At 55.6% G+C, this 22954-nt stretch overlaps 2 pseudogenes; one reads left to right on the top strand and one right to left on the bottom strand.

The window, feature by feature from the left end:
* Window positions 1–8980: 8980 nt before the first annotated feature.
* Window positions 8981–12623, bottom strand: LOC132367976 (thimet oligopeptidase-like; annotated as a pseudogene).
* Window positions 12622–16817, top strand: LOC132367886 (serine/arginine-rich splicing factor 3-like; annotated as a pseudogene).
* Window positions 16818–22954: the final 6137 nt, after the last annotated feature.

Here is a 22954-nt window from a genome sequence, read left to right as displayed (position 1 = left end):
TCACAGGTCTCTCCGCAAGCCCAGTTCTCTCGACCGTGACTGTCCTCGATTGCAGCGTCTGCTACACGGCCTGGGTCAAAGAGCCTAAAAGTGCGGGGATTGGGACCCAACCTGGTAGGAGGAACTTGAGTCCCGTGATCCCCCTAAGCCCCTGTAACCCTGCGGTGGGCGTGGGTCCCCCTCAAGTCACGCTGCCTCCCACACCCACAGCTTCCTTCTGTCTTTGGCTGAGTCCCCTCTGGTTCCTCAAATGGCCACCAGGTGGGAGCAGAGACCTGCGGTGAGGCTGGGACTGAGGCCTCCTTGAAGATGGGCTAGGAGGGCTCCAGGCAGGGCTGGGGGCCTCTCTCACTGGGGGGTCTGGGCTTGCCGGGTGGCTGGGAGCTGGGTGCGTGCCTGGGGGTGCAGGCCTCTTTTGGGGTGAGTGTGCTGTGACTGCGTGGGGTGTAGATGGGCACACCTGTGTGCAGAGGCCTCTGCAGCTGTTGGGTGCGTGTGCCCTTGAGCATGCCCGTGTGCAAGCATGCAGGGGGTACCTGTGTGTGACTGTGGGGCCTGGGTCTGCAGAATCCTCCCTGTTCCCCTGCAGGCCTGAGAAGGCTGACGATTGGGATAGCCTGGCCCTTGAACTTTATGTTTCCAAAGCGGCAGGTGGCTCCGAGGCTCGGACCTCAGGACCCCCTGCCCGCTGCGTTCCCTTAGGCTGTGTCCAGCCAGTGTGGCGGCTTGTCCTACTTTGCCAGGTTTGGGGTCCTGCTGAGCCTTTTTTATTTATTTATTTATTTTAACATCTTTATTGGAGTATACTTGCTTTACAATGGTGTGTTAGTTTCTGCTGTGTAACAAAGTGAATCAGTTATACATATACGTATGTTCCCATATCTCTTCCCTCTTGCATCTCCCTCCCTCCCACCCTCCCTATCCCACCCCTCTAGGTGGTCACAAAGCACCAAGCTGATCTCCCTGTGCTCTGCGGCTGCTTCCCACTAGCTCTCTGTTTGACGTTTGATAGTGTATATATATGTCCATGCCACTGTCTCACTTTGTCACATCTTACCCTTCCCCCTCCCCATATCCTCAGGTCCATTCTCTAGTAGGTCTGTGAGCCTTTTGATTTGTGTCAGGATGGGGACTCATTGCTGTTCCTGGGGGCCTCGGGGTAGGAAAGGCCAACAGTGCACTGGGGGTGCTCCTTAGCCCCAGGCTGGGGGTTCGGGGAGGGGGAGGGCCGCCACACCGGAGTTTGTGCCCCTGGTCCTGCCAAGCCACTGGGAGGGTGGATGCTAGCCCACTTGTCACCCGCTTAGCATCCTGGGCTTCCAAGGTCCTCCTCCAGCCAGGCCCGTTTCCCTGCTCCCTTTGGTGCCTTTCTACTGCCCTCACTACCTCCACCGCCCTCTTCCGTTCTCCCTGAAAACCACGCTAAGCAGACATTTGTCAAGGTCACAGTGACCTCCATGCTGCCAAGCCCAGTGGACAATTCTCCGGCCTCCTCTGACTTGACCCTCAGCAGCACTTCAGGGGCTGGTCCTTCCCTCCTCCTGCCATCACTCCCTTCCGCAGCTCAGGAATTCCGCTCTCCTGGTTTTCCTTCTGTCCCGCTGGCCCTCCCTCTCAGCCTCCTTTGCTGGTCCCTGATCTCTCCAAGTCTGGGTGCCCCATCCCTACACCTCTTCTGTCTCCCTCTTTAAACGCCCACTTCCTTGGTGATCTCATCCAAGCTCATGGCTTTCAAATGACTCCCGTTCAGTATAATTTAATTAGTTGGTTTTTTATCATCTGTCTTCTCCCAAAGGAAAGCAAGCTCTACAGGCAGGGCTTTTTTTGTCTTAAGTCAGGTTTATTAAGGTATAATTTACATACAGTTAATGTCACCCTTTTTAGTGTTCACTTCTGTAAGTTTCTGACAAACACGTATAGTTGTGAAACTGTCTCTGCCATCAATTACAGGACAGTTCCCATCACCCCCAAAAGTTCTCCATACCCTTGTGGTCATCCCCTCCCCCATGTCCCGCCCTGGGCAGCCACTAATCTGTTCTTTTGTCCCTTTTCCCTAGTTGTGCCTTTTCTGAAAAGTCATATAAATGGGATTGTACTGCGTGTAACCTTTGGAATCGGCTTCTTCCACTTATCACAATGCACAGCGCATTTGAGATTCACCCATATTGTTGCAGCTGTGAGCCGTTAGTTCTTTTATTCTATTGTATTTTATTGCACAGCTTTGTTTATCTGTTCGGAGGGGGACCAGTTGTCCTGGTTTCCGTGGGAGGGAATGGTTTTTCTGGGACATGGGACTTTCAGTGCTAAAACCAGGGTGGTTGGTTATCTTAGTTCTTTAGTTGAGGGACATTTGGGTTGTTTCTAGGTTGTTGATGATTTTGAATACCTACTCAATATAACCAGTGACAGAGGGTTTTTTGGTGAACACAAATGTCCATTTCTCTTGGGTAAATACCTAGGAGTGGGGTTGCTCAGTTGGATGACGAGTGTACGTATCACTGTAAAAGAGGCTGCCAAGCTGTTCTCCAGAGTGGCTGTATTGTGTAGCATTGTGGGAGAATTCCACTTGCTCTGCATCTTAACCAGAACTTGGTAGTGTGTCAAAAAAAATTAAAAACCGGTTTTTTAGCCATCTTAATAGGTGTATAATGATATCTCCTCACGGTTGGCAGAGATTTCCTTTATTCGCCTTGAGTAGTGTTGTGCCCCCAGTGCCTGGGTTAGTGCCTGCTATGTAGTAGACACTCAATGAATTTTTTTTTTTTTACTGAGTGAATGAATGTATGGATGGATGAATGAATGAAGTCAAAGGGGCTTCCGGTATCTAAATCTGTTATAGCAAATACATAGCACACGTACCGCCAATTCCCCCATGCCCCATTCTGTTTCCATGGCAGACGTCACTCATCAATTGAGCCATTTTATCCACCTGCTTCATTTCAGACAGGTACGATCCAGTCCTTTGTGTAGCAAGTGAGATGAGCCCCATGAGCTAATGCAGCTTTAGTTCAAGCCTCTCATTGGCTGAAGAAGAGGCCAGGCTCAGAGCAGGGTCCAAGGCTGCCCAAGGACTCACAGCGAGCCAGTGGCAGGACTAGATCTCCAGGCTGGGCTCTCCCCAGAAAAATGCACGACGTCTCTGACAAGGCTGGAGTAGGATGGGAGGCATGGACGTGGATCTGGGCTTGAGGCCGGGTTGGAGCATTGTGGAGTGCTCCCTGGGCCCTGGCCGGGTGGGAAGGCTGATGCCGGCGCTCTTCCTGCAGGTGCCCAGGAGCTGCTGGGATGGCCTACCCGCCCACGTTGGCTCCCTGGCCCAGCGGGCGTACTGGGCTCTGCTGAGCCAGCAGAGGGACCAGAGCATCGTGGCCCTGGGCCAGAGCGGTGCTGGCAAGACCACCTGCTGCGAGCAGGTCCTGGAGCACCTGGTGGGGATGGCAGGCAGTGTGGATGGCAGGGTCTCAGGTACAGTGGTCTCCAGGTGACGTGCAGCTGGGACGTGGTGGGGGCGGTGGCGTGGGGGAAGGGAAGGGAGAGTCAGAGGGGGTGCTGGGCGGCTCTTTCTTATATCTGCTCAGCTAGCGTTCACTGAGCACCTGTGTGCAGACCCTGTGCTGGCTTCTGGGCAGGGCCACCCCTAGTCTGTTGGGTACTTTTGTGTGAATTAGAAACAGGTACTCCTTGCCTAAGACACTCACTGCCACATGTGGAACCGTCGTCACGCATTGACATTGTTAGAACCAAACACTTGACCACCACGTTCTGGGCCATCATCCTAATAAGTATACAGGCCTATGGCTATCTGATATAAATGCTGTGCCCTTAGGTGTGGTGTCCTTGTGCAGCGCACAGCCCACTGGACTGTGCAGAGGACCCGATAAGTAAAAACAAAGACAAGGAGGCACTGACAGCCGGAAGGGAGACTCAGCTGCACATCTGTGCCAGACTCCAGTGCTCTGCACCGCTTGCTGGCCGAGCTGGGGAGGGGAGAGGCGGAGGGAGCACAGAGAAGGGGCCGGGGGGCTTCCTTGAGGAAATGATGTTTGAGCTGGGCATTAAAGAAAGAGTTTCAACATTGTAAATCAACTATACTTCAATAAAAAATAGTGTCAGTTGGTGATAATAATTACAATATTGATGGGGATCGTGGTAAATGCTTGCTGAGGACTTACGCGCCAGGCTCTATTCCAAGCAGGTTAACTTATTTATTATTTAAAACATTCCTATAAGGTAGACATTATTATTATTTGAATTTTATAGATGAGGCCATTAAAACGCAGGGAGGTTAACCAGCTTGCCCAAGGCCACACAGCTCATACATCCTAGCACCGAGATTCAAACACAGACAGTTTGGCTCCAGAGCTGTTACCCCTGGGCCAGTGTTCTCAATGTATTGTTGCCCCTCTGAGGAGCCTTTTTAGTTGTTCTTTCTCCTAATCGTCTCCCACCATGAAAAGTTAATGCCATAGATTCACCATATATTTGTTTATGCAGTGTGTGTGTATGTGTGTATATATATACAGACACACACAGACGTGTGTGTGTGTGTGTGTGTGTGTGTGTGTGTGTATCTGTGCTCTATTCTATACATAAGAAAGGAAAACTGCCCCCATCCTCAAGAATCAGTTTCTGCCCTCTTGGGGGCAGTATTCCCCCTGCTGAGAATATATGGCCCAGGCAGTATTGCTTTTCTAATAATAACAAACAATACTAACACCACCACATTTGGAGCATGTTCTGAGCACTTTACATTATTAAATCTTTTAGTCTTTGTGGCAACCACATGAGGTAAGTAAGTACTATTATTACCCCCATCTTATAGATGGGGTATCTGAGGCACAGGGAGGTTAATTTATTCGCTCCAAATCAGGTGACTAACAACGGGGAGAGGCCATATTCAAGCTTGTTTAACCATTGTACTATCCTGCTTCTCCACTGGGCTTATTCCAATGCTTTATTGATCACCTGTTCTGCACCTGGCCCAGGTTAGAGCCCTGTGAGGAGCTGGGGATACAGCAAGGAGAGGCCCTCCCAGAATGTAGATCTGCTGAAAGTGTGTGTTGGGGGAGTGGGAGTCAGGCTAGGCTGTATCCAGGTGCCTAGCACATAGTGGGTGCTTGTTAAATAGTTATGTTAAAAAGCTTGGGACTGCTGGGCTTTTTGAGCTGGCTGTGATGGGCGTTCCCCGACAGCAGGTCCAAGAATGTTAATGCTCTGCCCTCCTCCTAGACTCCACCAGGCCCAGGAGGCCCTAGGGCAGCCCTTGTCACTCAGATCGTACCAATCCTAGGTGTGTGTATCTCCCCTTCTGGGCTCACTCTTGCTCACCCCGCGCCCCTGCTTGCAGCACAGGGCCAGCCCAGCAGCGGAAGAGGTGTGGCTTAGAGCTGAGTTGGGGGAGTGGAGGGGCCCCTGCTGGGGCCTGGGGCCAGAATGGGGTCCTGTGAGAGGTGGGGGTGGCAGCAGCCGGGCCACGGGTGATGCCCTGTCTGTGCCCCACCAGTGGAGAAGATTCGAGCCACCTTCACTGTCCTCCGGGCCTTTGGCTCCGTGTTCACCGGCCACAGCCGCCGTGCCACCCGGTGCTCCATGGTGATGTCACTGGACTTGAACGCCACAGGCCGAGTCACGGCCGCCCAGCTCCAGGTGAGGCCTCTGGGTGGGAGGGAGAGGGGGCTCTTTGGGGCTGCAGTAGCCTCAGCCCCACTCAGCAGGGCCCACGCCTCCAGCTGGGACCCTGGAATGTGTCTAAATGGTCATCGCTCCCCAGGCCAAGGCCAGCTCCTCCCCACCTCACTCAGTGCCCAGACATCTCCTCCCGGAGCAGGCCAGCTCGTCTGTGCCTCGGAGTATCACAGGGATGAAATATTCATGAGTAGATACATAATTCAGCCGCTCATTAGCTGGGTCTTAAAAGCGTAAGCTGAAATTAAACAGGCGCTCGCTGGCCTTCTGCGGCAGCCCGTGTGTGACAGGCACATGGCCTGTTTGTTCCTCTCTCTGAAATCACCTGGCTCCTCCCCTTCCCCCCCCCCACGCCCCCGCCAACATTCTGTTTGAACAGAAAACAGGATTAGGTTATTAGAAGGGTTGTTTGTATGCGGAGCTAGGAGAATACCCAGACTCGCTGGTGCACGATAAATCCCTTTCTGTCCCGGCCCTGAAAGTCTACCGTGCATCACCATGTGGGTCAAGTTATTAAGGGCTTCGGTTGCATAAGAGTGTGTTGGAGGGCGGCTCTGGGTTAATTGTTAGTACCCTTGGATTCCTTCATCGGAATGAGCCCGTTGCATTCGTTGATTGCCTGCGTGGACGCTGAATCAGTGAGACAAAGGCCTGGCACGTTTTGATTTGGAGGCGTCCAGCCAAGTTGGGGCCTGAGGTGCTGCCTCGAAGAGTGGGCCTGGGGGTTGGTGGGGGTGTGCGGGCAGCCTAGCGGGGCCTCGTGCTGACCGGCGCCTGTCCTCTCCCCTGGCAGACGATGCTGTTGGAGAAGAGCCACGTGGCCCGGCAGCTGGAAGGGGAAGGCAATTTCGAGGTTTTCTCCCAGATGCTATCCGGATTGGACCTGGCTCTCAGGTGAGCGACTGGGCTGAGCAGGGACAGCCGAGGGCAGTGAGACAAAGGGCCTCCGCTCTCCAGGGCCCCAGCCCTGCCTCTGCCCAGAGGTGAGAGGCAGTGGAGCCCAGTGGTTAGGAATCTGGCCTCTGATTCTTGCTGCCTGGTACTGCTCCTGGGCTGGGTGAACCTGGCCAGGTGTCACCTGCTCTGAACCTCCGTTTCTTCCTCTGTAAAGTGGAAATAGTACCTTGACTGCTGACCTTACAGGATTAAGTGAGATAATTCACATATGGCTCTTTATACACGCTGGGGGGTGGTGGTGGATGTCTGCTGTGACGGTGACATTTTGGTACAGGTTCTGACAGCAGCGTGGGAGGTGGGCAAGGAACAGCAGACCCCAAATCTTCCAGAAGCTCCTAAACTCTGTGAGAGCCTTGGGTGCACCTGAGGTAGCTCAGGGCGAGGAGGCACCAGGTGGAACAGCAGAGAAGCCACAAGACTCATCTGGGAGGGCCTTCTGGGGGAGGTGGCCCAGGGAGTCATCTCTGCCCCTCGCTGACTCCTGGGAATTCTTGGACATGTGGCTCCCTGTCTCTGAGCCTTGGTTTCCTCATCTGTTGAACGAATGAGTAAGGTTCTATCTAGTGAAGCTCCAGGGAGTGCTCACCCCAGGCGAGGGGTGATAATTTTCAATTTGCCTCTGCGTCCCCCATCATTTGTCTCCTGCCTTCCACCCCCGTCTGAAGGGCAGGCCCAACCTGTCCTGAGCCTCCTGGCTAAGGCCAGAGGGGCACCTTACCCTTTGGAGAGAGGGCAGATTAGGGAGGAAACTCCCAGTTTTCAGAGCAGGGTAACTGAGGAGTAAGGAAGCTTCTGGAAGGCCTTCACTTAAGAAGGGCCCATTGAGGGCAGCAAGTGAGGAATATTCGGGAGGCAGGGCCAGGGCCTGAGGCAGACCCCGGGGCCACCTGGGGCACTCTGTGGAGCCCCGTGCCATGATGCCCACCTGCCCTGCCAGGCCACTGGTGTGGGTGGGTCCTCCCTTACTTCTGGTCCCTTCTCTGTTTCCAGGACAGAACTGTACCTGCACCAGCTGGCAGACAGCAGCTCCTTCGGCATGGGCGTGTGGCCTAAGGTAAAGAGGAGGTCCTTCTGGGTGTGAGTGGGTGTCTGTGTCCCCATGGCCAAGATGGGCGGGTCCCCTGTGTGGCTCGTCCCTCTGCCACTGGGGTGAGTAGTTGGCAAGGGCTGGTCACGTGGGGGAGGCAGGGTTGCCTTTATGGGGCCTGGGCTTGTCAGGGAAATGAGTCTTGTGCTGATAAAGGGAACCAGGAGGTGGTTTGTGTAGAGGTAAGGGCGCGGTCTCCGGGACAGGCTGTCTGGGTTCAAACCCCGGCTCTGACACTTACTGGATATGAGACCTCAGGCATGGACCCTAGCCTCTCTGAATGTCTGTGTCCTCTTCGGTAAAATAACAACAGAACGGGCGGGCAGGCTGAGGGGAGGACAGAGCGTGGCACGGCCTGCCCGCCTGGGCCACGGGGAGAAGGTCGGGGCGCCGCCCGCGCCCTCGTTCCGCTGCCTGGCGTCCTTTGTGGAGGCAGGGCTCCCAAGGAGCTCAAAGGCCAGGGAAGGACACACGGGACGGTCCAGAGCCACCCTACCGCTCCAGTGGTGCAGCACCCTCTCTGAATTCCTACTGCCACCAAAACACATCCCTAAGGCCTTTGGGAAGAATTGCTAGGACCCAGGAAGGCGGCCCCTTGCTGTGGTCCAGACTTCAGCAGCTGCCGATGACCAGAGGGAGCCAGCCGGCCGGCCGTGAGCAGGAGGACAGGACACGGGGACAGGGACAGCCACAGCCGGGCTTCCCGCAGCTGTGCCCACCGCCAGAACCAGCTCCAGCCAGTCACAGCCCCCGAGATGCCAAACAGTGACGGGCGAGAGGCCGGCAGGAAACTGACACCCCCTCACTGGAGAGCCTGCCCGGTCGGGGTGCGGGGCACCATCCCCGTCTGAACTCACCCCACAGCTCAGCCGTCTCCCAGTGACCCAGACGCGTCACCACGGCCCCAGGGCTGATCCCCGACCAAGGTCAGAACTCCCCCCAGGGTGACGGCCCCCATGCCACTCCTGTGGTGGAAGGGACGGCAGGCAGAGACCAGGAGTAGAGTCTTTTTTATTAATGGCTGCGTTTTCAAAGAACCGTTTTGTTACCAGGAAAGCTCCCCAGGAAGGGATTGCATTAGTGCAACAAGGGGGAGCCTTGATGCCAGGCTTTCCAGACACTTCCAGGTGGAGACTTTTGGCCTAGGCCGGCCGCCGGGGACTCGGGGGCTGGGAGGACACACGGCCCCTCCCCCGCCCCGACGGGGCGCTAAGGCACCCGGCCCGCCTGGGGGGGCAAAACCCCGTGCCGTCAGCAGGCCGGCGGCTTGCAGCCCTCAACCTGCAGCCCTTTGCTCAGGAGGAAGGCGTCCTGCATGGGGTCACAGCCCAGGAAGAGCTTCACCATGCCCTTGGCATCCTCGGAGCCCCCTGGCCTCAGAATGCAGCTTCTGTAGTCCATGGCAACGTGAGGAGAGGGGGCGGGGCTGCAGGAGGGTGGAGCACCCCCTTCACGGAGGGTGTGGGTGTGGCCACCTCTGCTGTGACTCAACAAAGGGCAGGGGAGCAGGGGGTTCTGGGCAGGGCCCTCAGAGCCTGGCAGGCCCAGGCGGGCGGCACAAGCATCTAGGCCCAGGCCAAGGACCTCCGTGTTGGTCTGCACGGCAGGCCGGCCTCTCACCTTGCCACTCAGGACGCCCTCCTGCTTGAAACGAGTGTGTGGACCGTGTCCGCGGAGTACACCTCGCTGCACAGGTAGCCATAGGACTGGGCGTCATAGCTTCCTGCCAGGTGGCCGAAGGTCGCAGGCAGGTGGGTCCCTGGGACACACGCGGAGAGGCTCCTGCCCGGCCCCCTGGCCGCTCTGTGCCCCCTCCCCAGAGCCCAGAGCTTGGGGCCTCAAAGCAGCCCTGTCTGAGTCCCCTGCCACTAGAGGGAGTATTGGCCCAACACTTCTAGAAAACGGGGACCTTGCGGGCAACTCAGTGGAGGGACACAAATCAATCTTTGCCGACTTTCTGCTGAAGCTCACGAGGGTTCACCCCTAAGCCTCTTACAGGGACAGCTGCCCGAGGCTCCGAGGGATGAGTCAGGGCTCGCCCTCCAGCACGGGGAGAGCGCGGGTTAAAGCGCTCACGAGGGAGTGAACTGCGTCTCCGCACCGACACGCACGGGCAAACCTCGTCGACGTGTTCCGTCCGGGGTATGAAGCCCTCTCCTGCCTCTTCCAGGCTCTCCAGAAAGCACGTGCAGATACGCCCAGCCCACCCTCGGACTCCGCGGGCTACAGCTGGAGGGACCAGCCCAGGAACCCAGGCAGGAAGAGGCCAGAGGTCAGCAGGCCTCGACCAGAGCCCGTCAGTCGGTCCCCCTTCACACACCACCAGAGGATCCTCTTGACCTGGGCAGTAGCCGCCAACCGACCGCTAAGGTGGGCCCGGCGTGCGCTTGGCTATCTGGCGTGGCTGGGACCCCGAGGATCTCCTGGCAGAGGCGGGCATTGTCCTAGGCCGGGTCCGAGGGCGTCTGCGTGTGCAGGGCCTGGTCCACCTTGGCCAGGACGATCTGGCGCAGGTTGAAGAGGCCTGGAGGGCGGGAGGAAGGAGACGGGGGCGCTGGCACTGTGTCCAGGCCGCGCTTTCCAGCCGGGCGGTCCGGGAGCCCCTTTCCTTTCCCTCGGCCCGGCCGCACGGGGGTTGGCCAGCCGGGACTTGATGAGCTTGTCCAGCAGCTCCTGGGGGACGGCGCTGCTCGTGCCCCGCCGAGACTGGCAGCAGCGCCAGGGCTTCACAGGGTGCGGCGCTCCCGGCCCCAGAGCCTAGCCTCTGGTTCTCATCCCCGGCTGTCACCAGAGTCGCAGGCAACGTGCCCTTCTTTTCGTTTGTCTTTTTTCCGGCCCTCGACCACGCAAAGGTGTGAAGCCCTGCCACTCGCTGCCACGTGGATGCACCGTGAGAACACGGTGCTCAGCGAGAGAAGTCAGACACAGAAGGACACACAGGGTGTGACCCCACTGAGGGGAAACGTCCAGAACAGGTAGATCCACAGAGTCAGAGTGGGTTCCTGGTTGTCAGGGACAGGGGAGGGGAGGGAATGATAACTAAGGGCGTGAGGGACCTTTTTGGGGTGAGGGAAATGTTCCAGAACAGGGCAGTAGTGACGGCTGCACAGCTCAGTAAAGTGTCCCCACGCGCTCCGGTTGCAGTCTGTGAGAGCATCGCTCTCAGGAAGAAGGGCTGACTGCAGGAAGACTGAACGAGCACTGGGTCCTGGGCCCAGACGCTCATCTGGGGACCCCCCCCACATTGGGAAGTCACTGGGACTTGCTGAGCCTCCACCGAGACTTGCAGCAGCCCCAGGGCCTCACAGGGCGTGGTGCTCCCGGCCCCAGAGCCTAACCTCTGGTTCTCATCACCGCCTGTCACCAGCCTTGCATGCAACGTTCCTTTCTTCTATTTTGTCTTTTTTAAAGGCAACTCTTGAATACCTGTATTTAACATGCAGGGAACCAGTCCTGACTCCTTGATCTGGGACTTCCAGCCTCCAGAGTCTCGAGGACATCCACTTCCGTTGTTTACGCGCCCAGTGCGTGGGGTTTGATGATGGAAACTGACACCGAGGGCGTCGCCTCGTGCGGGGTGACATCAGCGGAAGAATCCCGTGGCGAGGGCTTGCCTGAGGACCACGGGAGAGCCCGGGCCCTCCCCGCCCCCTGCCTTCAGCCCCTCGCCCGCCCCCTCCTGGGAGCGGAGCTGGTGCATCGCTTGCCAGAACTCATGGAAGTAGGTCTCCAGCTCATCATGCTGCAACAGGGAGGGCGGGTTGGGCGTAGGCTTGGTGAAGTTGGCCACCATGGCCGCGATGGCAATCTGGCGCCTCCCGTCCTGCTGCAGGCAGCCCGGCTGCAGGCCAAAGCAGGCCATGTGCCCGGACTTCCCTTCCCTGGGGAGGGACGCGGGTGAGGCCCCGCTACCACAGAGGAGCCCCGGCCCACGGCCGACAGGTTCCCCCACGCATGCACCGAGGGTAGAGGTCCAGGTAGAACTTGCTGATGGATGACCTTGCCCGAGGCCGCGTCCCAGACCGTGTAGAGCCTCACATCTTCATCTTCGTGACGCATGTTGGTGCCTTCCTCCAGGTCGAAGGTCAGCCCCAGCAGCTCCTGGGAGATGCCCAGCCGCCCGCGCGTGACCACCTGCATGGGGAAGGACTCATTGAGCAGGTACTGGTCCACGTGGTAGCGCGTCTCCTCCCCCTGGTTCATGTAGTAGCGCAGGTCCTAGACGTTGATGGGCCCGTCAAAGTGCAGGCCCCGCCTCTGGCACTCAGCCTTCTTTAGCTCCAGGATCACGGCCGCTCCTGCTCCCCGAGGGGCTTCAGCTTCTGGGCCAGCTCATCTGCGGGCGGAGGGGAGAGGCTCAGCTATGTCCCTGTGGCAGCCGCCCAGCCGCCCCCCACCCCACGCCCCTCGAGGCAGAATGAAGGGTTGGGGAAGGCGACCCCCAAGGGCTGACACAGTGGGGTCTCAGGCAGCACCACGTCCAGTCAAGGTCCACCTGACCCCCGTCCCCACTGGGACTCGGGGAGGCGGGGTTACCTAGGAAAGTGGCCACCACCTGGCTGGTCTTGGCCATGTTCATCTCCAGCACAGAGTCGGCACGCGTCCTGAATCCCAGCAGGCGGGACTTCTGAGCCTGCAGCCTTACCAGCTCCCCGAGGATCGCGCAGTTCTCCTGGAACCCAGAGACAGCCAGCGCTGGGGACCGTGGGCCACGCCCTCCCCACAGGCCCCGGGCCAGGTCTCTATGGGTGGGAGGGCTCTCAGGCCACTGGCGGGCACAGCCAAACCCCCTCCCTCCTCCTCCTGGCCTGGATTTCTAGACACTTTGGTGCTGTCCTAACATGTGGTCTTTATGAACACAGGTCCTGTTGGAACCAGAAACGGCGTGAACCATGATGAGCTCTAAGGCCAAGGGCAGGAAGAAATGTGACCAGGCTCTCCAGGAGCCACCCAGGGGCCTCCCCGGGCTCAACAATACAAACTTGGCTGCCGTGCAGACAGCAGCTCATCCCCACGGCGCCCAAACACCCAGCTCCTGGACGGCGAGAGACCTGTTGCTGCAGGTGGCCCGTGGTTGGCTGGTGAGGCCTGGCCCCAGGCGTACGCCACCTTCTCTGGGGCCACCTCTCTGGGTCTGCGGTGGGGTTCTCCTGGGAGCCCCCAGTCACCACAGGACCAACGTGGCCTGTCTGCAGCCCAAGAAGGTGGGGACACAGGTCTGTCCCCCGTGGACATCACCCGCGAGGCCGAGCAAGCACCAGTGGTGTCTGCGGGGAAGATGAAGGGCTCATGCACAGCCCCCATCTACTGAAGATGCTAAACGGGAGAAGCACAGACTGCAGCCACATGCGGTATGGACCAAACGCAAGTGTCCTTGCAGGAACCGATGTCTGAATGTCGAGGCTGTTCCCGGGCCACAGTGAGAAGGCCCAGGCCCCACGCAAGGCACAGAGAGGGGATGGGGGGAACATCTGCGAATCTGAGCTCATCGGGCATCACCCCAGAAGGAGAGGGAGAGAGCCAGAAGGAGATACGGAGGGAGAGGGAGAGAGAGGGAGGTACAGACATCTCTCCCTTCCCTGGGGGTTCTCTAGTGCAGCCAAGCCTGAAAACCACTGCATTTCGGGAGATGGGTCCTCGTGGAAAAGTTAAATAGTAGCTCATGGCATTATCGACACATATTAAAATGGCCCCAAATCTTGGGGAGTCAGGGAGGGGAGCTGGCGGCTGCCTCATAAACGAGGAGAGATTGGGCGTCAGAGGAGGTGCCTGCCTCCACCACCTCCGCCGCCGCCGCCGCCCCCCTCCAGGGCCCCACAGACTTCATCTCCCAGCTGTGGTCCTGGGCTGGAAGGCAGCGGGGAGGTCAGGCCGTCCCAAGCATCAACGTTGACTTCAGGGCTGATCTAAAAGGCGCCTGGTCTTTGTTGAAGCAGAAAAAAGAGAAAGCAGTGGGCAGAGGATGGGAGGGGGAGGGAGCCCCCATCAGCCCTTCTCCCTGTCTCCCTCTCTGTCTCCCTCTCTGTCTCCCTCCCTGTCTCCCTCCCTCTACCTCCCTGCCTCTCACTCTCCCTCCATCTCTCCCTCTGCCTCTCTCCCTCCCTCTCTCCCTCCCTCTCTCCCTGTACCTCTTGCCCTATCCTGTCCCTCTCTCCCTCCCTCCATCCCTGTCTCTCTTTCCCTGTCCCTCTCTCCCTCTCCCTCTATCCGTCCCCCCTCCCTTTCCCCGTTTCCGTCTCCCTCTCTGCCTCCCTCTTTCCCTGTCCCTGTTTCCCTGCTCTGCTCTCCCTCTCCCTCTTTCCCTCTCCCTCTCTCCCTGTCCCCCTTTCCCTGTCCCTGTTTCCCTGTTCCGCTCTTCCTATACCTCTTTCCCTCTCCCTCTCTCCCTCTCCTGCTCCCTCTCCCTCTCCCTCCACCTCCTTCCCTCTCTGGAGAGGGAAGGAGGTGGAGGGAGAGGGACAGGGAGCAGGAGAGGGAGGGGGGAGAGGGAGAGAGGGATAGAGGGAGGGAGAGGGACAGGGAGCAGGAGAGGGAGGGGGGAGAGGGAGAGAGGGATAGAGGGAGGGAGGGAAAGACAAAGACATCTCTCCCTCCCTCCCTCTCTCCCTCCCTCTCTCCCTCTCCCTCTTCCTCGCTCCCTCTCCTCCCTCTCCCTCCGTCTCTCCATCTCCCTCACTCCCTCCCAGAGACAGAGAGACGAAGAGGCAGAGACAAGGGAGAGGGAGAGAGGGGGAGAGACGAGAGACGGAGAGAGGGAGAGAGAGAGAGGTCTCTTCCTCCCTTTCCCTCTCTCCTCCTTCTCTCCCTCTCTCCCACTCTCCCTCTTTCCTCTCCCTCTCTCCCCCCTCCCTCTCTCCCTCTCCCCCTCTCCCTCCATCTCTCCCTCTCTGGGAGGGAGTTAGGGAGAGGGAGAGACAGAGGGAGGGAGAGGGTGAGACAGAGGGAGGGAGAGGGAGAGAGGAAGGGAAAGGGCGAGGGAGGGAGAGGGAAGGAGGGCGAGACGTCTCTCCCTCTCTGTCTCCCTCCCCCTCCCTCTCTCCCTCTCCCTCCCTTCCTCTCCCTCTCCCTCTCCTAGAGGGAGGGAGGGAGAGGGCGAGACAGAGGGAGAGGAGAGGGGGAGTCGGAGAAGGAGGTAGGGAGAGGGAGAAGGTGAGAGGGTGCCTGCTTCCCTCTCTGTCTCCCTCCCTCCCTCCCTCCCTCTCCGTGTCCCTGTCTCCCCCCTCTCCCTCTCCCTCTCCCTCTGTCTCTCCCTCTCTGGGAGGGAGAGAGGGAGAGGGAGAAGGTGGGAACGTGATGGAGGGAGGGAGAGGGAGAGAGGGTGAGGGAGAGAGGGAGAGAAGGAGGAGAGAGGGAGAGGGAGGGAGGAAGAGAGCTCTCCCTCTCTCCCCCCTCTCTCTCCCCCCTCTCTCTCCCCCTCCCTCTCTCCCTCTCCCCCTCTCCCTTGTCTTTGCCTCTCCCTCCGTCTCTCCCTCTCTGAGAGGGAGTGAGGGAGACGGAGAGACGGAGGGAGAGGGAAAGGGAGGAGAGGGAGGGAGGCAGAGGGAGGGAGGGAGGGAGAGACGTCTCCTCCCTCCCTCTCCTCCCTCTTCTCCCTCTCCCTCTCCCTCTCCCTCCAACTCTCCCGCTCCCTCCATCTCTCCATCTCCCTCACTCCCTCCCAGAGGGAGAGACGGAGGGAGAGGCAGAGACAGGGGAGAGGGAAAGAGGAAGAGGGAGAGAGAGGGGGGAGAGAGGGGGAGGGAGAGAAGGAGAGGGAAAGAGGAGAGGGAAGAGGGAGAGGAAAGAGGCAGAGGAAAGGGGCAGAGGGAAGAGGGAGAGGAAGAGGGAAGAGGGAGAGAGGAGAGAGGGAGATAGGGAGAGGAAAGAGAGAGGGAGAGGGAGGGAGAGGGAGAGAGGGAGGGAGAGAGGAAGAGACAGAGGGAGAGAGAGAGAGGGAGTGGGAAAGAGGTAGAGGGAGAGCGGAACAGGGAAAGAGGTACAGGGAGAGAGGGAGGCAGAGAGGGAGGAGAGGAAGCAGGGAGAAAAGAGAGAAAGAACACACCGTCTACATTTCTGTCAAATGACACCGGGGATCCTTACACAACCAGGAGAAAGTAACACAGGGAGGCTCTTTCTCAGCTGGAACTGGAACTGCAGACGGGGCCAAACACCACCAGGCTGGCCACACGTGTCCAGCCGCCGCTCCAGCCCCGTCAGCCGTGAGTCCGGTCACCAGGGCTCTGAGTGTCTGCTCCAGGGAGCTGGGGTTCACCCTCTCACCCGGGAGGCCGGGCCAAGAGAGCAGGGCCCCGGGCTGGACACATAGGGGAAAACGCATCCCCACAGGACAGCTTGTGCGAGCAGATTCAGCTACCAGATTCTAGAGGCCCGGGACCACCCTGTGGCCCGTGAAACCCAGGAGCCACGAGGGTCTTGCAACGTGATTCCTGTCCGTTGGACTGTAAAGTTTATGTAGGGAATCTTGGAAACAGTGGTAACAAGGCTGAATTGGAACGAGCTTTAGGCTACTATGGACCACTCTGAAGTGTGTGGGGTGCTAAAAACCCTCCCGGCTTTGCTCTCGTTGAATGTGAAGATCCCCGAGATGCAGCCGATGCTGTCCGAGAACTAGATGGGAGAACACTATGTGGCTGCCGAGTAAGAGTGGACCTGTCGAATGGGGAAAAGAGAAGTCGAAATCGTGACCGCCTCCTTCTTGGGGTCGTCGCCCTCGAGATGATTATGGGAGGAGGAGTCCTCCACCTCCCACACATCTCCAAGATGGAGAGCCTTCTCCGTCAGCCAGAGCAGGTCCCTTTCTAGATATAGGAGAAGAGAGAGATCCCTGTCCCAAGAGAGAAATCACAAGCCGTCCCGATCTTTCTCTAGGTCTCCTAGCCGATCTAGGTCAGATGAAAGGAAATAGAAGACCACTTTGCAAGAGGAGTGGTGTACAGGCAATAACTTCATTTGGCAGGAGTATGTACAGAAAATTCAAGTTTTGTTTGAGACTTCCGAAGCTTGGTGCACTTTTTAAATGTTTTAGTTGTTCACATTTGTTTGTCTCTTGGGACAGTGACACATAAAGGTGTCATTCTCTATGGTTTGAAATGGGTCCTGGGAGGCATGTAATATGAAGAATTGTTACCTTACAATGTTCCCTTAAGCAAAATTGAACTTGCTTTGAATTTTTGGTCTTGCCTAGACTGATAATAAAACTCTAACTCCTGCCCACCTAAAGTGTGATGTTTACTATTATGGAAACAACACTGGCAAACATTGAAAAGACTTTCTGTAGCTGGGATATGGTATGCAGCTGTAGTTAAGCAAGCAGTCTTTAAAAGGTGCTGTGAACCCAAGCCAGCAGGTAAAAATGAAAGCCGCACCCTTACCCTAGATTAGAGGTTTAAAAATTCCACTAGTCTTCACACCGGACAAGAGATTGTCCAGGGAGTTTAAAATCTAAGAAGTTTCAAGGAAGTTAGTTTACCTTTGAGTTAGGTCATACGTCCCCTCTGTGATTGCTGTACATGAATACATAGCTCTTTGTAATATTTTTTGGAAATTTGAGATTATCAAGATACCAATGTCCTGCCAGATTAAGAGTATATTGTAGAGCTGAACTTTGAGTTACTGTGCAATCTTTTTTTTCATGCTGTCATTTGTAATATGTTTTGTGAGAATCCTTGGGATTAACGTTTTGGTTGCAAAAGAAAAAAAGAAAAGAAAAGAATCCGCCTGCCAATGCAGGGGACACAGGTTCAAGCCCTGGTCCGGGAAGATCCCAGGTGCCGCAGATCAACTAAGCCCGTGGGCCACAACTACTGAGCCTGCACTCTAGATCCTGGGAGCCAGAACTACTGAGCCCCCGTGCCACAACTACAGAAGCCCACACGCAACGAAGACCCAATGCAGCAAGAAAAAAAAGACGATACTGGCCAGGTGATCAAGGGTAAAATCGTTTGTCATAAGTCCCGTTGATGGTGTGTATCCTTGATGTGACCTGAGGAGAATGGCATTTTTATCTCTGTCTGGGTCTTCCGCCCCAAACCCCATAACTCCAGACCAACCATAAGAAAACATCAGAAAACAAACAGACTAACAAATTGAGGGACAAAACACCTGACCAGTCCTCCTCAAAACTTTCAAGGTATCAAAACCCAGCGACGTCTGAGAAATGTCACAGCCCAGAGGAGACTGGGACAGAAAAAGGATGTTAGGGGAACACTAGGGAAATTCTAATAAAGTGTGGACTTTAGTTAATAACAATGTATCCATCTTGGTTCCTTAGTTGGATAAACATGTCACACTAAGGTACTAATGAGTTGGAAATAGGGGTACTGGGTCAGGGTCCACGGCACTCTGTACACTCTGTACAGATCTTTGCAACTTTTTTGTAACTCTAAGCTCTTGTAAAATTAAGCGAGTACTGAACAGAGCTAAGAATGTTATTTCCCTGATTTGAACATGCCTGAGTTTCTTTTCATGGTCACATTTTTGCTATTTGGATGTGTCTTGGAATCAGTAGCAAAGGAGAGTTGCCAGCCCCTGGGAAGATGTGGGTGGTTCGCAGGTGGCTTGCTCTGGAGCTGAAGACCACGGTGGGAAGTCTGCAGCCTCGGGCTGCACTTAGAAACATGGGAGGGGATGGGCCAGCTCAGTTAGGGATGGAACCTATAAATAAAACTTTTTTCTTTTCCGTTATGGCTTATCACAGGATACTGAATATAGTTCCCTGTGCTAGACAGTAGGACGTTGTAGTTTATCCATCCTATATTTAATAGTTTGCATCTGCTAACCCCAAACTCCCAATCCAACCCTCCCTCACTGTTTCTCCCCCTTGGCAACCACAAGTCTGTTCTCTATGTCTGTGAGTCTGTTTTTGTTTTGTAGACGAGTTCATTTGTGTCGTATTTTAGATTTCACATATAAGTGAGATCATATGATATTTGTCTTTCTCTTCTGACTTACTTCACTTAGTATGATAATCTCTAGGTCCATCCACGTTGCTGCAAATAGCATTATTTCATTCTTTTTATGGCTGAATAATATTCCATTGTATATATGTACCACATCTTCTTTATCCATTCATCCATCAGTGGACATTTAGGTAGCTTCCATGTCTTGGCTACTGTAAATAGTGCTGCAATGAACGTTGGGGTGCATGTATCTTTCTTTCTTTCTTCTTTCCTTCTTCCTTTCTTCCTTTCTTTCTTTCTCTCTCTCTCTTTCTCTTTCTTTCTTTCTTTCTTTCTTTCTTTCTTTCTTTCTCTCTCTCTCTCTTTCTCTCTTTCTTTCTTTTTTCTTTCTTCTTTTATTGTCACACGGCATGTGAGATCTTAGTTCCCTGACCAGAGATGGAACCCACGCCCCCTGCACTGGAAGCATGGATTCTTAACCACTGGACCACCAGGGAAATGCCAGGGGTGTATGTATAGTTTTGAATTAGAGTTTTCTCCGGATCTATGCCCGGGAGTGGAATTGTGGGACCCTATGGCAGCTGTATCTGTTCCTGCACGCCTCACATCAACCACCTGCACTCCAATCCTTGCTCTCAACGTCATCTTCGGGGAACCCAACCTGCGACAGGGACCTTGACAAGAAGAAATGGCTCAGGGAAAAGCTACCTGCACGGGGAGGAGATAGAGACCATCGCCCCTGGGGTGCGGAGGGGAGAGTGGGTGCAGAGGTTTGTCATTTCACCCCCGATACTCATCTCAGCCCTCGTGGCTGCCCCACTCTAGGTCACCTCGGGATACAGAGGTGACCCGGTTAGAGTCCCTGCCTGTGCAGGAATCGGGGCACCAGCGGGTCTGAATAATACTAGTGCAGGGTCTCCCCCGTGGCACTGGGGTTATTCGGGGCGGGTCATCCTCTGCTGAGGGCCCCTCCTGGGCACTGTGTGGGGTTTAGCAGCATCCCTGGCCTCACCCATTTGATTCCAGGGGCCCTCCCTCCCAGTTGTGACAACCACAGATTTTCCCCACACATCACGGAAGAACTGGGTGAGGCGGGGGCAGGATGGCTCTGGGCGAGGACAGCTGTGTTGAAGCAACCAGCCTGGCCCAGGGCAAGGTCTGCCCCAATCCCGTCAGCGCCTGCATTTAGAACTGCCCCTTTCCTCTCCCACCTCCCCTGCCCTGCAGTGGTCTCCGAGACATCATCCCCATGTAATAAATCACACCTTCTCAGTTTACTGTTTGCTGCCCTCGCTAGAACGTGAGCTCTTTGAGGACAGGGATGCTGTTATGTCCCCAGCACCTAGAAGAGTGTCTGCTGTGTAGTAGATGCTTCATAAATACTTGCTGAATAAAGGAGTTGAATAAAGGGATGAGTGGATGAATGAATGAAGGTTACAATGGAAGGAGGGGGGAGATTCCCTTTCTGGCTCTCGGGGGTTGGGAGATCAAGTGAAAGATCTGTCCTAAATAGGCTGACCAGCCTTCTGGGGTTCCCCGGGACTGAGAGTTTCCCCAGAGTTCCAGCGCTCAAACCTGAGCGGTCCTGGGCAAACTGGGGGCGGGTGTTGGTCACCCTATCTAAACACAGTAACAATTCCAGCTGCAATAGCAATGGCCAATGACCTCTACGGTCTTATTGACCATGCACAGTTCTCTACCTGGCGGGGAAGGGTGGGCCGGGATTGGAATTCTGGTGATCCAGGGCGGGTGAGGGCACACCCCGGGCTTGTGGAGGGGAGTCCAGGAAGGTTCTGGAGGAAGTGACAGTGACACAGGAGGGAGGGAGGAGTCTAAGGAAGAACATCCCACATGACAACCTGTGCCAATGGCCCTGGGCCCAAGGTCACACCTGACCAGGGCTTGCTTTTTTTTTTTTCTAATTTACTTTTCCCCACATGGATATGCAATTGTCCTAATGCCATTTATTGAAAACTCCTTAATTTCCCCACTTTCTATCATATCAAGTTCTCATATATCTGTTTCTGGACCTTTTTTCTATACCATAGAGCTATACGTCCCATCCTTGCACCACTAGGGCTGTTTCATCACTATAACTTTATTTATTCATTTTGTTTTGGCCGTGCTGTGTGGCATGTGGGATCTTATGTCCCTGACCAGGGATCGAACCCGCGTCCCCTGCAGTGGAAGCTCGGAGTCTTAATCACTGGACCTCCAGGGAAGTCCCCAGGGCTTGCTTTGACATCCATGGAATGGTGGCAGGTGGGCACGGGGAGCAGCTGTCTGTGAGCCATCCTGTGTAGAAATGCAGGGTGGAGGGGAGGACAGATGGAGCTGGAGGGGAAGAAGCGGAGGAGGGAGGGAGGAAGGGAGGGAGGCCGGGCGAGAGACAGACAGAGAGTTTCCGGAGACAATAGCTCTGGCCGTGTCCTAGGGCATGAAAGCTGAAAATAGCTCCTAGTGCCGGGAGCCTTGGAGCCGGAGGCTGGGAGCCAGGGTGACTGGCTCTCCTCCCTGGTGTGTGTGTGTTGCGGGGGGGTGGGTGGCTCTGGGCTTCTCAGGCTGGGAATGGGGTGCACAGAGCAGGAACGGAGCAGGGACCCTTCTCTCTGGAACCTCGTGGGCCATCCTCAGCTCACAAAGCTGAGCCACTCCTTGCCCTACGAGTGGGGGGCTTATCCTCCCTGTCCCCTGGATCATACCCCCTCACACACAACTTCCCCGTGTGTGTTCCCAGCAACCAAGAGAATCTGTTTTTAAAAGATTTGGGGGAGGGGGGTAACCATACAAACAAGAGCAGAATGGATACTTTTTCAGGATATGAATGGCTCTGTGTAAGCCCACCCCCAGGGTAACCACAGTCCTGACCTCTAACACTCTTGACGAGTCAGCCTTGGTCTGGGCTTGCGGACCCACGGAAGCTTCCTCATTCCCTCCTTCAGGTCCCGACTCTCCCTCGGCGTCTTTGTGAGAAGCACCCGGGGAAGTGGGACTGCTAGGCTGTACTGCTGCTAGAACTCCACCTGGGCTCCACCAGGCTCCAGCCCCCCGCCCTGTCCACCTAACTGACCCTGAGGCACCTCAACTGGTAGGAGCAGCATCACCTTCCCTCCTGGGACTCGTGATACTTAAGGGAGACACCGAAAGACAAGCCTTTGGCTCCCTGGCTGGCAAAGAGCAGGTACTCAATTGTCATAAGTGTCCGTATCAGTGAGGGTTCTCCAGACAAACAGAATCCATATGGGGTGTGTGTGTATATACACACACACGTACATATGTACAAGCATACAAACATATACAGCTGTGTACATATGCAGTATGCGTACACACATATACACATATAGTATATACAATACACACATACATATATACACACATATAAAATGCAGTTTGTATATATACAGTATGTATACACACATATACACACAATATAGACAATACACACATACATATACACTATACATACACACATATAAAATGCATAGTTGGTATGTATACAGTATGTACACATACGTATAACATATGCAATATACACACCTAGGTACATATATAGCATACGTATATACACACATACAAAGATATTTAGGTGTGCATATAGACAGTATACATACATACACATATAATATATGCAATACATACACGTACGTACATATAGACACACATATACACCTACATATAAAAGCATATAGCATAAAAATATATATGTACTGTATATAGAAATTCATCGTATATATACATACATATATCATATATATAAGATATATACACATACATATATACAATGTGTACACACACACCCCTATATGTAAATATGCGCATGTACATACACATATAAATTCATACGCAAGTGTGTATATAATAGTATATTCATATATACATATAATACCTAGAAACATATTGGGGGGGAGGTGTCACGGTACGTCAAGGGCGGGAGTCGAACCCGCCACCCCAGGCCCCGAGGGGTCTCCCCGGGTCTCCACTTCGGGCCGGTGGGTGTGGCCGGGGGGGGCAGCTGAAGACGTGCGTGCGTGCTTGCGTGCGTACGTGCGTGCGTTCGTACGTGCGTACGTGCGTGCGTGGGGGCGGGTCCACGGGGCGGGAGGCGCTCGCCGCGAGTGAGTGGTTCAGCTGGGCCCCGGCTCATTGTGCTTGCCTCACGCCGGCCCCAGTTGGCAGCAGCGCTGGAGGCCCCGGGCCTGTGACCACAAAGAGGGAGCCGGGGGCCGGACGGGAGCAGGCCGGCGGCGGCGGCGGCGGCGCCGGCTGAGGCCCAGGCCAGGCTCCCTCCCCTCAGCCTCCCGCCCCCGCCGGCGGCGCCCCGCCCCTC

This window comes from Balaenoptera ricei, chromosome 1 (genome assembly GCF_028023285.1).
Source record: "Balaenoptera ricei isolate mBalRic1 chromosome 1, mBalRic1.hap2, whole genome shotgun sequence".
In the NCBI taxonomy this organism is placed as follows: Eukaryota; Metazoa; Chordata; class Mammalia; order Artiodactyla; family Balaenopteridae; genus Balaenoptera; species Balaenoptera ricei.
This window is presented reverse-complemented; position numbering and strand designations above follow the sequence as displayed.